Source organism: Lampetra planeri, chromosome 42 (assembly GCF_965212315.1).
Source record: "Lampetra planeri chromosome 42, kcLamPlan1.2.h2, whole genome shotgun sequence".
Lineage (NCBI taxonomy): Eukaryota > Metazoa > Chordata > Hyperoartia > Petromyzontiformes > Petromyzontidae > Lampetra > Lampetra planeri.
Genome location: NC_136148.1, coordinates 4631240 through 4642804, shown reverse-complemented (window position 1 = coordinate 4642804; position 11565 = coordinate 4631240). Strand labels below are relative to the sequence as shown.

The window sequence follows — 11565 nt, the reverse complement described above, 5'->3', positions numbered from 1 at the left end:
ACAAAGATAAAGATTCCCCGTATAGCCTTTAACAGACTGTTGGGGCAAGTGCTGTTAGCCGGTACGGCCCACAACGCCCGGTCCGCCTTTGTCTCCCCAGTGGCAAAGGAAGAAAAAAGAACACCGCACCAGGTACTCATTTGAGGCTGAGTCGACCTAGAGGAGGACCCAAGATCGGTTCAGATAATCGTCACTGCCGGTGTTGGCCGTGAGCGCTAACCGCTGCACCACCGCTCCCCCTAACAGGAAAATAAACTTACACACACGCATCGGGGAGACGATTAAGAAGATAATGAGAATATGGAATATGTTAAAACAGGTGGTGGAGGGTTACGACACATTTATAAATAACGCGATCTAACCCAAAAACCTTTATTATTTAATTTTTATTTAACTTTTTTTGGGGGGGGGCTTTCATACTCGTAGAGAGTTCTAGACTAGTGGTGTGTGCGTGTGATGGGTCGACTCAGCCTCAAATGAGTACCTAGTGCGGACTGTATAACAAACATCGCCACAAGGGAGAGACAAAGGCGGTCGGGAGTGGTGTTGACCACCCACCCCCTTCTTGTGCCGTGCCGGCCTTCATAGGTGCTCGCCAACAGCACTTGCCCCTCCAGTATGTAAAGCCTATACGGGGGACCATTGTCTTTGTACACGTTGCCATCTATTCCGTGTGTCAATATATCGTATGTACACGTGTTTTTCTACATGTATGTACACGAGTCTTTATACATGTATGTACACGTGTCCGTGTATGTCTGTGTGATGTACCTGCACGTGTTCTCTCAACGTGTACTGTACTTGTATGTGTAGTTATATGTCCATAACCAACACGCAGATTTCACCACGTGTGTGTACAGTACGATGCAAATATTGTGTACATTTCTCACGTGTATGCATCTGTGTACACATATATTCCAAGGTTCGTGTATGTAATTAAGGCCTTCATACAAAGCAGTGCAGTATATATACACACACTTGTGAACCTGTTGCATGTGCAGTGCTTAACGTGTGTGCAACACGATGCATGCATGTGGTGTGTACGTGATGTATGTACAGTACTTAATAGGTGTTCACCAACACACAACTTGTACGTGAAATATAAAGTATCAGGCGATATTAGGGATATTTGCACGTTATCTTGAGCGTTGTATGTAAACCCATGTATTACTGATTCAACTTGTGTATGTGTGTACTCTCTCTGTGTGTGTGTGTACATGTGACTGTACGTGCAAATATGGCACCTGGGTCTGCCCCATGACCTCCTGCCAGCGGGCGTTCGACACTTCACGTGGCCTCAAGGTGCACATGGCCTGGCACAAGCGTCGTGGTGACGTCACCGCCACTTAGTGGCGAATGGCGGTTGTTGTTGTTGTACGTGTACATCAGTTTGCATGTGGCAACCAATTTCCAATTCCCCATCACCATCACCATCATCACCACCACCACCACCAACATCATCACCACCACCAACATCACCACCACCATCATCACCACCACCACCACCAACATCACCACCACCACCATCCGCTTAGTCACTATTCTCTGCTTCAAGGTCATTACGATCAGCAGCATATGGCTTAACCATACTGTGTGTCACAATCAATCATCATCACTTAGCTACCATTTCCCGTGCGATATCACAAAGCATCACTACGTTTTTGAACCATCATCATCATCACCACGTAGCCACCAATATCTGTGTTCGATCAGCGTTAATCGTCATCGTTTGGGCGACTATTTTGGCTTAATCAATATCATCACCAAGTCACCATTTCGGTGCACGATCACAAAATCGGCGTCACCATCGTGGTTATGTAGTGGGTAATATATGCCACGGGTTGATGGTGAATTGAAGATGTTTTGATGTGCTGTAAGTTTAAAGATCTCTCCTATCCTTACAACCATCTCGCATGATCTCTGCTCCATCTCCTCCTACTCCTGACCCTTCTCAGTAACCTGCCTCTCGCAAACTCCACACCCAACACACCCCCATCATCATAATCATCTTTGTTGTCTCACCATCCTTGTCCACGTCGTTCTTTGAGCCTCCTTTAATTCCACTCCTGCCTCGCCCTCGAGCTCCCTCTACCTGCCCGCTCTCATTACTCATCCATTGTCTCCATCCCAGCCAGACAAACCCTTCATCTCTCCCTTCCCACGAATGCCTCCCTCCCCTGCCTCTCCGTACGCTTCATCTTCCGTCTCCATCTCCCTCGGCACCTCCCCCCCCTCCCTCCTCCTCCTCCTGCTACAGTAACTACAGATCTTCATTTAAAGAAGTGGCTTTCTTGGATAAATTGTCTCTTACCTGGTTACAGGTAAAGGTCATCTTCTCTGTCTAGAGCGCAACTATATCCTGCATTTACCTGCCTCCCCCCCCCGTCACCCCCCTCGTCATCTCCCCCCCGTCTCCCCCCTCGTCACCCCCCCCTCGTCACCCCCCCATCACCCCCTCGTCACCCCCCCCCATCACCCCCTCGTCACCCCCCCTGTCACCCCCCGTCATCTTCCCCTTCCACTCCATGCTCACCCCCCCACCCCATCCCCCCTCTCCTCCATTTCGTGTCCTTACCGTCCTCCCTCCCCACCCTGTCACGACAGACCTGCCACTCTCCCTCCCCCCACCGTCCCCACCATCCCCCCCCCCACGCCGCTCCTTCCCGCTCCCCCCGCCCTCCTCCATCCTCCCTCCCCCCGCCCTCCCCCATCCTACTGCGTCCTTCTTCCCTCCCCCCGCCCTTCCTCCCTCCCTCCCCCCGCCCTCCGCACGGCCTCTCTCCACCTTCCACTTCGCCCAATTTCTGCCCCCCCCCAGCTCCTGCACCCCCCCCCAGCTCCCCTGCACCCCCCCCCCAGCTCCACTGCACCCCCCCCCCCCAGCTCCCCCCCCCAGCTCCCCTGCACCTCCCCCCTCCAGCTCCCCTGCACCCCCCCCCCAGCTCCCCCCCCAGCTCCCCTGCACCTCCCCCCTCCAGCTCCCCTGCACCCCCCCCCCCAGCTCCCCCCTCCAGCTCCCCTGCACCCCCCCAGCTCCCCTGCACCTCCCCCCCCCAGCTCCCCCCTCCAGCTCCCCTGCACCCCCCCCCCCAGCTCCCCCCTCCAGCTCCCCTGCACCCCCCCAGCTCCCCTGCACCCCCCCAGCTCCCCTGCACCTCCCCTTCCCAGCTCCCCCCTCCAGCTCCCCTGCACCCCCACCCAGCTCCCCCCTCCAGCTCCCCTGCACCCCCCCCAGCTCCCCTGCACCCCCCCAGCTCCCCTGCACCTCCCCTTCCCAGCTCCCCCCCCCAGCTCCCCTGCACCTCCCCCCCCCCCAGCTCCCCTGCACCCCCCCCCCAGCTCCCCCCTCCAGCTCCCCTGCACCCCCCCAGCTCCCCTGCACCTCCCCTTCCCAGCTCCCCCCTCCAGCTCCCCTGCACCTCCCCCCCCCAGCTCCCCCCTCCAGCTCCCCTGCACCTCCCCCCCCCAGCTCCCCTGCACCCCCCCCCCCAGCTCCCCCCTCCAGCTCCCCTGCACCCCCCCAGCTCCCCTGCACCTCCCCTTCCCAGCTCCCCCCTCCAGCTCCCCTGCACCTCCCCCCCCCAGCTCCCCCCTCCAGCTCCCCTGCACCCCCCCCGCAGCTCCCCCCTCCAGCTCCCCTGCACCCCCCCCGCAGCTCCCCCCTCCAGCTCCCCTGCACCCCCCCAGCTCCCCTGCACCTCCCCCCCCAGCTCCCCCCTCCAGCTCCCCTGCACCCCCCCAGCTCCCCTGCCCCACCCCCCCCAGCTCCCCTCCCCAGCTCCCCTGCCCCCCCCCCAGCTCCGCTGCACCAACTCTTCTCGCTTCCTCCTCCCCCCCCTCTCTCCACTCTTCTCTTCCTCATCTCCCGCCTCTCTCTCTCTGAAGGCGATCGTCATCCTCCTGACTGCCTCCCTCGCTCGCATGTCCCTCCCTCCCAACAACCACCACCATCACCACCACCACACTCCTCCCTCTCTCCCCCCCACCACCGTCTCTCCATCTCTCTCACCAACTCGTGTGTCACCTACCCCTCCCCTACACACCCTCACAGCCACTCTCCCCCCCCTCCTCCTCCTCCCCCCTCTCTCTCGCACGACCTCTCTCTTCCTCAACTCCCTGTCCCCTGCCTCCTGCCTCGCCACCATCATCATCATCTCTGTCGATCCCTGCCACTCCGAATCATCATCATCATCATCCTCCCTCTCCTCATTTCTCTCTCTCTTCCTCAACTCCCTGTCCCCTGCCTCCCCACAATCCATCATCACCATCATCATCTCTGCCACTCCTCCTCTCTGAATCATCATCATCCTTCACCCTCTCCCCATCTCTCACTGCCCCGTGACTCTCTCCCCATCTCGCCCTCTCTTCCTCAACTCCCTGTCCCCTGCCTCCCCACAATACATCACCACCATCACCACCACCATCACCATCATCTCTGCCACTCCTCTCTGAATCATCATCATCCTCCCCCCTCTCCCCATCTCTTCTCTTCCGGGATGTCAAACATCTGCTGCAAGACTTTACCCTCTGCGCGGCGAGCTGCATATGGAGCATGATGTTCATGTACGTTGCCGTACCTTTTACATCATCACACGTGTACAGCTCTCACTCTCTCTCTCTCTGTGATCGCCCTGTGTGTGTATCAGTGCTGATGATGATTGACCGTGCGTGTGTGTGTTTGAGTATGTGGTGCAGTGCACTTGCCTCGTTATATATGAAGTTATTCTGGGGGGGTCTTTGTAGTCGGTAGTACGTGTGGATAGGTGCATCTACCCACTGCTCTGTAACACGTGTACTCTGTAAGTGTGTGTGTGTGTACGCTGTGTGTACGTGTAACACGTGTACTCTGTAAGTGTGTCTGTGTGTGTGTTTAACACGTGTACTTTGTAAGTGTGTGTCTGTGTGTACGTGTAACACGTGTACTCTGAGTGTGTATGTGTAAAACGTGTACTCTGTAAGTGTATCTGTCTGTGTGTACGTGTAACACGTGTACTCTGTAAGTGTGTGTCTGTGTGTACGTGTACTCTGTGAGTGTGTCTGTGTGTATGTGTAACACGTGTACTCTGATTGTAAGTGCGATGTGTATACGTGCAACACGTGTACTCTGTAAGTGTGTGTCTGTGTACACGTGCAACACGTGTACTCTGTAAGTGTGTCTGTGTGTGTGTACGTGTAACACGTGTACTCTGTAAGTGTGTCTGTGTGTGTGTACGTGTAACACGTGCGTGTGCTCCAGAGTGAGTGTGTTGTACAGTACTTCACTTGCCCTGATCTCCTTTTTCTATTTAGTAACACGTAGTTCAGTGTCTACTTGCGAAGTTTACGTATCCGTATGTGTATATGTGTGTATATGCAAGTATGTGTGTGTGAGTTTTATACTTTAAACATGCGTGCTTCGTGTGTACACGTTTGAACGCGTGCAGTACGCTTGTACTTGTAAACATCGTATGTACGAGTGTATCCGTGAGGTTTCCGACTACATCTAACTCAGTATGTGTATGTATCGGTATGTGTATGTATCAATATGCCTATTCACAATACGGTAATTATAAATGCAGTATCCGTAGGGTACACTACGTCTGGCTGTTGTATTATTTCTGTGTAACTTTCTATAGGCGCGTGCGTGTATCTACGTGCATGTATTAGTATGTGTTTGACTGTGTGTGTGTTAGTATGTTTGTGTGTGTGTTGGTATGTGTTTGACTGTGTGTGTGTTAGTATGTTTGTGTGTGTGTTAGTATGTGTTTGACTGTGTGTGTGTGTTAGTATGTTTGTGTGTGTTAGTATGTGTTTGACTGTGTGTGTGTGTTAGTATGTTTGTGTGTGTGTTAGTATGTGTTTGACTGTGTGTGTGTTAGTATGTTTGTGTGTGTGTTAGTATGTGTTTGACTGTGTGTGTGTTAGTATGTTTGTGTGTGTGTTGGTATGTGTTTGACTGTGTGTGTGTTAGTATGTTTGTGTGTGTGTTGGTATGTGTTTGACTGTGTGTGTGTTAGTATGTTTGTGTGTGTGTTGGTATGTGTTTGACTGTGTGTGTGTTAGTATGTTTGTGTGTGTGTTAGTATGTGTTTGACTGTGTGTGTGTGTTAGTATGTTTGTGTGTGTGTTGGTATGTGTTTGACTGTGTGTGTGTTAGTATGTTTGTGTGTGTGTTAGTATGTGTTTGACTGTGTGTGTGTGTTAGTATGTTTGTGTGTGTGTTAGTATGTGTTTGACTGTGTGTGTGTGTTAGTATGTGTTTGACTGTGTGTGTTAGTATGTTTGTGTGTGTGTTAGTATGTGTTTGACTGTGTGTGTGTTAGTATGTTTGTGTGTGTGTTAGTATGTGTTTGACTGTGTGTGTTAGTATGTTTGTGTGTGTGTTAGTATGTGTTTGACTGTGTGTGTGTGTTAGTATGTTTGTGTGTGTGTGTTAGTATGTGTTTGACTGTGTGTCTGTGTTGTCATCTCTTCACTGTCTATGGAAGAAGTTGACGGGAAGACGAAGAAGAGACGGAACCTCCATCACGCACCACGGATAGAGGGAAGGAGGAGACTTCGCATCTTGTGAGTAAAAGACGTGTGGCTGATAACACCACGATGGTGATAGTGATGATGGTGATGTTCATGATCATTAAGGCGATGTTCATGGATATGTTGATCGATCGTGGTCATGAACATGATGGTGATCGTCAAGCATGTAGGTCAAGCAATGGTGGGTGATGACGGTGGTGGTGACGATGTTAGTCGTGAATGTGGTGATGTTGTTAGTTGTGATGGTGGTGATGTTAATAGTGATGGTGATTTTAATAGTGATGTTGGTGGCGATGTTAATAGTGATGTTGGTGATGTTGTTAGTTGTGATGGTGGTGATTTTAATAGTAATGGTGGCGATGCTAATAGTGATGGTGGTGATGTTAATAGTGATGGTGATTTTAATAGTGATGTTGGTGGCGATGTTAATAGTGATGTTGGTGATGTTAGTTGTGATGGTGGCGATGCTAATAGTGATGGTGGCGATGTTGTTAGTTGTGATGGTGGCGATGCTAATAGTGATGGTGGCGATGTTGTTAGTTGTGATGGTGGTGATGTTGTTAGTTGTGATGGTGGCGATGTTAATAGTGATGGTGGCGATGCTAATAGTGATGGTGGTGATGTTAATAGTGATGGTGATGATGTTAGTTGTGATGGTGGCGATGTTAATAGTGATGGTGGCGATGCTAATAGTGATGGTGGTGATGTTAATAGTGATGGTGATGATGTTAGTTGTGATGGTGGCGATGTTAGTTGTGATGTTAATAGTGATGGTGGCGATGCTAATAGTGATGGTGGTGATGTTGTTAGTAGTGATGGTGGCGATGCTGATAGTGATGGTGGTGGTGATGTTGTTAATAGTGATGGTGGCGATGTTGGTGATGTTGTTAATAGTGATGGTGGCAAGGCCCATGGGAATATTCATGGCGATAATGTGATGTTAATGATTATGGATGATGATGGAATTGATGGTCAATGATGATGATGATGACGATCATGATGACAGCTGCAATGATCACGGTCGTGGCATTATCGATTATGGTGTCAATATTGTTGATGGTGATGATATTGATCAAGTTGTATACGGACATTTCGCTGTTAATCTTAAACCAATCCGACCTATAACTACAGTACAACAATGTGCAGGGGGTAATCAAGCATCTTAGGACACAATGCTATGGCATATTTTAATCTTTAACACACGCACACACACCACGTTCAAACAATAATAAACTCAGGTTAAATAGAACACGTTTTCAAAAAATATCACCACTTATAAAGTATACTTTTTCAAAAAACTTTCTCTTGAAATCAAACATTTTATCATCTCAAACAAACACGTGTTTTAAGAAGAGTTGTATTCAAAGAATCGTTAGTATAAATACGCTTATATACCATCAGCTTGACTAATAACATCTTACTAGAACAATAAATGATGGAATCTTATCTTTTGAAAGACCCGGTTATAACAAAAAAACACATCTTACACTAAAAAAAAGCGTGGTTAGACGTTTAACGAGAGGTAATTGATTCACTTTAAAAGTATCGTTATAAGAACCGTGGTATAAATAATGATAATTAAAAAAAATAGTTTAATCCTCAAGGCATGGTGTGATATCAACATCTGTTTACGTGATAGACAACTTTACTAATTGGCCGTGTCGGGTGGTGGAGGGTTTAACGACACAACATTTACATTTCTACGCGATCTAACCCGGAAAAAATCGATGATTTTGGTCGCGAAAGCCTACTTACGTGTTAAACTGAGTTTTTGTTTAAATGCATAAATTTAATAGGCTTATTACTTATTCTCGTGTTGCGACACCAGTGTTGTGCGTTATCCGGGAAGGCCACAAAGTGAGTCTCAAAGCTTATTTTCAGGAGGTTATTGCCATGGCATGTCCATATTGATGATGTTTTACTGCTGCTGATGCTTTGGGAAATTATGGATTTTGCTACTGGTAGCAACGGTACAATCTTACAAGGTAGTACTGTACTGCGTGTATATGTGTGTCAAAGGTGTTGTTTTAGTGTAACAAACACCACAACTTCGCCGTTCCAGTACTTTAATTCACACAGTAAAGTACTCGCACTACTTATCACCATACACACACTACAAGTGCACACACACAGTATACAGTACTGTACTGTACACTGTTGTGTACTGTATAGTGTGTGTGGACTTCACGACACGTGTACAGTACTGATATATGAACGTGCAGTGGATCAGCCACGAGATATATGGAGCACGGGACTGATCATTGTACATTAACAACACACACACAGAGTGTGTGCATCTCGTTATATCAACTCTGCAGTCGGTGACTTACTTAATGTGCAAGTGCATGGAGCGAGTGGATGGATTTACCCTCCAACACCGCCAGATTTACCCTCTAACACTGCCACATTTACCCTCCAACACCGTGGAATTTACCCTCCCAACACCGCCAGATTTACCCTCCAACACCGCCAGATTTACCCTCCAACACCGCCAGATTTACCCTCCCAACACCGTGGGATTTACCCTCCCAACACCGTGGGATTTACCCTCCTAACACCGCCAGATTTACCCTCTAACACTGCCACATTTACCCTCCAACACCGCCAGATTTACCCTCCAACACCGCCAGATTTACCCTCCAACACCGTGGAATTTACCCTCCCAACACCGCCAGATTTACCCTCCAATACCGCCAGATTTAACCTCCAACACCGTCGGATTAACCCTCCAATACCGCCAGATTTACCCTCCAACACCGTGGAATTTACCCTCCCAACACCGCCAGATTTACCCTCCAATACCGCCAGATTTAACCTCCAACACCGTCGGATTAACCCTCCAATACCGCCAGATTTACCCTCCAACACCGTGGAATTTACCCTCCCAACACCGCCAGATTTACCCTCCAATACCGCCAGATTTAACCTCCAACACCGTCGGATTAACCCTCCAACACCGTGGGATTTACCCTCCCAACACCGTGGGATTTACCCTCCAATACCGTCGGATTTACCCTCCAATACCGCCAGATTTACCCTCCAACATCGTGGGATTTACCCTCCAACACCGCCAGATTAACCCTCCCAACACCGCCAGATTTACCCTCCAACACCGTGGGATTTACCCTCCAATACCGCCAGATTTACCCTCCCAACACCGCCAGATTTACCCTCCAACACCGTGGGATTTACCCTCCAACACCGCCAGATTTACCCTCCAACACCGCCAGATTTACCCTCCAACACCGTGGGATTTACCCTCCAACACCGCCAGATTTACCCTCCAACACCGTGGGATTTACCCTCCAACACCGCCAGATTTATCCTCCAACACCGCCAGATTTACCCTCCAACACCGCCAGATTTACCCTCCCAACACCGCCAGATTTACCCTCCCAACACCGCCAGATTTACCCTCCCAACACCGCCAGATTAACCCTCCCAACACAGCCAGATTTACCCTCCAACACCGCCAGATTTACCCTCCCAACACCGCCAGATTTACCCTCCCAACACCGCCAGATTTACCCTCCAACACCGCCAGATTTACCCTCCAACACCGCCAGATTTACCCTCCAACACCGCCAGATTAACCCTCCCAACACAGCCAGATTTACCCTCCAACACCGCCAGATTTACCCTCCTAACACCGCCAGATTTATCCTCCAACACCGCCATATTTACCCTCCCAACACCGCCAGATTTACCCTCCAACACCGCCAGATTTACCCTCCAACGCCGTCAGATTTACCCTCCTAACACCGCCAGATTTACCCTCCAACACCGTCGGATTTACCCTCCAACACCGCCAGATTATTGCGTCCGCTGTACTTTGGGGTAACGAATTGGCACGATCCGTTCACGTGGCTCTAACCTTGTATACTGGTCGGGTGGTGGCGGGTTTCACGACACATATCTACGCAAAATCTAATCGCCACATCACCCAAAAATCAATAACCTGTATTATGGATGATATTGGTCGCCAAAGCCTACTGCTTACGTAGTTAAACTGGATGGGATTGTTGGTTGAGCAGGACTTTGGCGCTTGCTTGCAGTTTAACACGCGAACTGGGGGCATTGGGTGCCGTGTGACATCTGTGCTTCAGTGAAGGTCATTGTGAGTGATGCATCAACTCCACCTTGTGACTGGGGGGTGTGTGGAGTTGTGCGTGTGTTGTGGGGCGGGCTGGTGTGGGTGTAGGGGGTTGTGTGTGTGTGTGTGGAGTTGGTGTGTGTGTGTAGGGTTGGTGTGTGTGTGGGGCTGGTGTGGGTGTGCGGAGTTGTGCGTGTGTTGTGGGGCGGGCTGGTGTGGGTGTAGGGGGTTGTGTGTGTGTGGAGTTGGTGTGTGTGTGTAGGGTTGGTGTGTGTGTGGGGCTGGTGTGGGTGTGTGGAGTTGTGCGTGTGTTGTGGGGCGGGCTGGTGTGGGTGTAGGGGGTTGTGTGTGTGTGGAGTTGGTGTGTGTGTGTAGGGTTGGTGTGTGTGTGGGGCTGGTGTGGGTGTGTGGAGTTGTGCGTGTGTTGTGGGGCGGGCTGGTGTGGGTGTAGGGGGTTGTGTGTGTGTGTGGAGTTGGTGTGTGTGTGTAGGGTTGGTGTGTGTGTGGGGCTGGTGTGGGTGTGTGGAGTTGTGCGTGTGTTGTGGGGCGGGCTGGTGTGGGTGTAGGGGGTTGTGTGTGTGTGTGGAGTTGGTGTGTGTGTGTAGGGTTGGTGTGTGTGTGGGGCTGGTGTGGGTGTGTGGAGTTGTGCGTGTGTTGTGGGGCGGGCTGGTGTGGGTGTAGGGGGTTGTGTGTGTGTGTGGAGTTGGTGTGTGTGTGTAGGGTTGGTGTGTGTGTGGGGCTGGTATGGGTGTGTGGAGTTGTGCGTGTGTTGTGGGGCGGGCTGGTGTGGGTGTAGGGGGTTGTGTGTGTGTGGAGTTGGTGTGTGTGTGTAGGGTTGGTGTGTGTGTGGGGCTGGTGTGGGTGTGTGGAGTTGTGCGTGTGTTGTGGGGCGGGCTGGTGTGGGTGTAGGGGGTTGTGTGTGTGTGTGGAGTTGGTGTGTGTGTGTAGGGTTGGTGTGT

The 11565-nt window shown here is 50.8% G+C and overlaps 1 protein-coding gene across 4 annotated transcripts in view; it reads left to right on the top strand.

Moving 5' to 3' along the window:
* The first annotated feature begins 4066 nt into the window (after positions 1-4066).
* The window catches only part of LOC144732328 (uncharacterized), a 92590-nt gene continuing 85091 nt past the window's right edge, over positions 4067-11565 (top strand). For 3 of the 4 annotated variants that reach the window (XM_078613806.1, XM_078613802.1, XM_078613803.1), the window contains exons 1-2: positions 4067-4563; positions 6468-6546. The gene's annotated coding sequence lies outside the window, so the exon portion shown is untranslated. The remainder of the gene's footprint in view (positions 4564-6467; positions 6547-11565) is intronic. The other variant, XM_078613804.1, reaches the window with a different exon arrangement.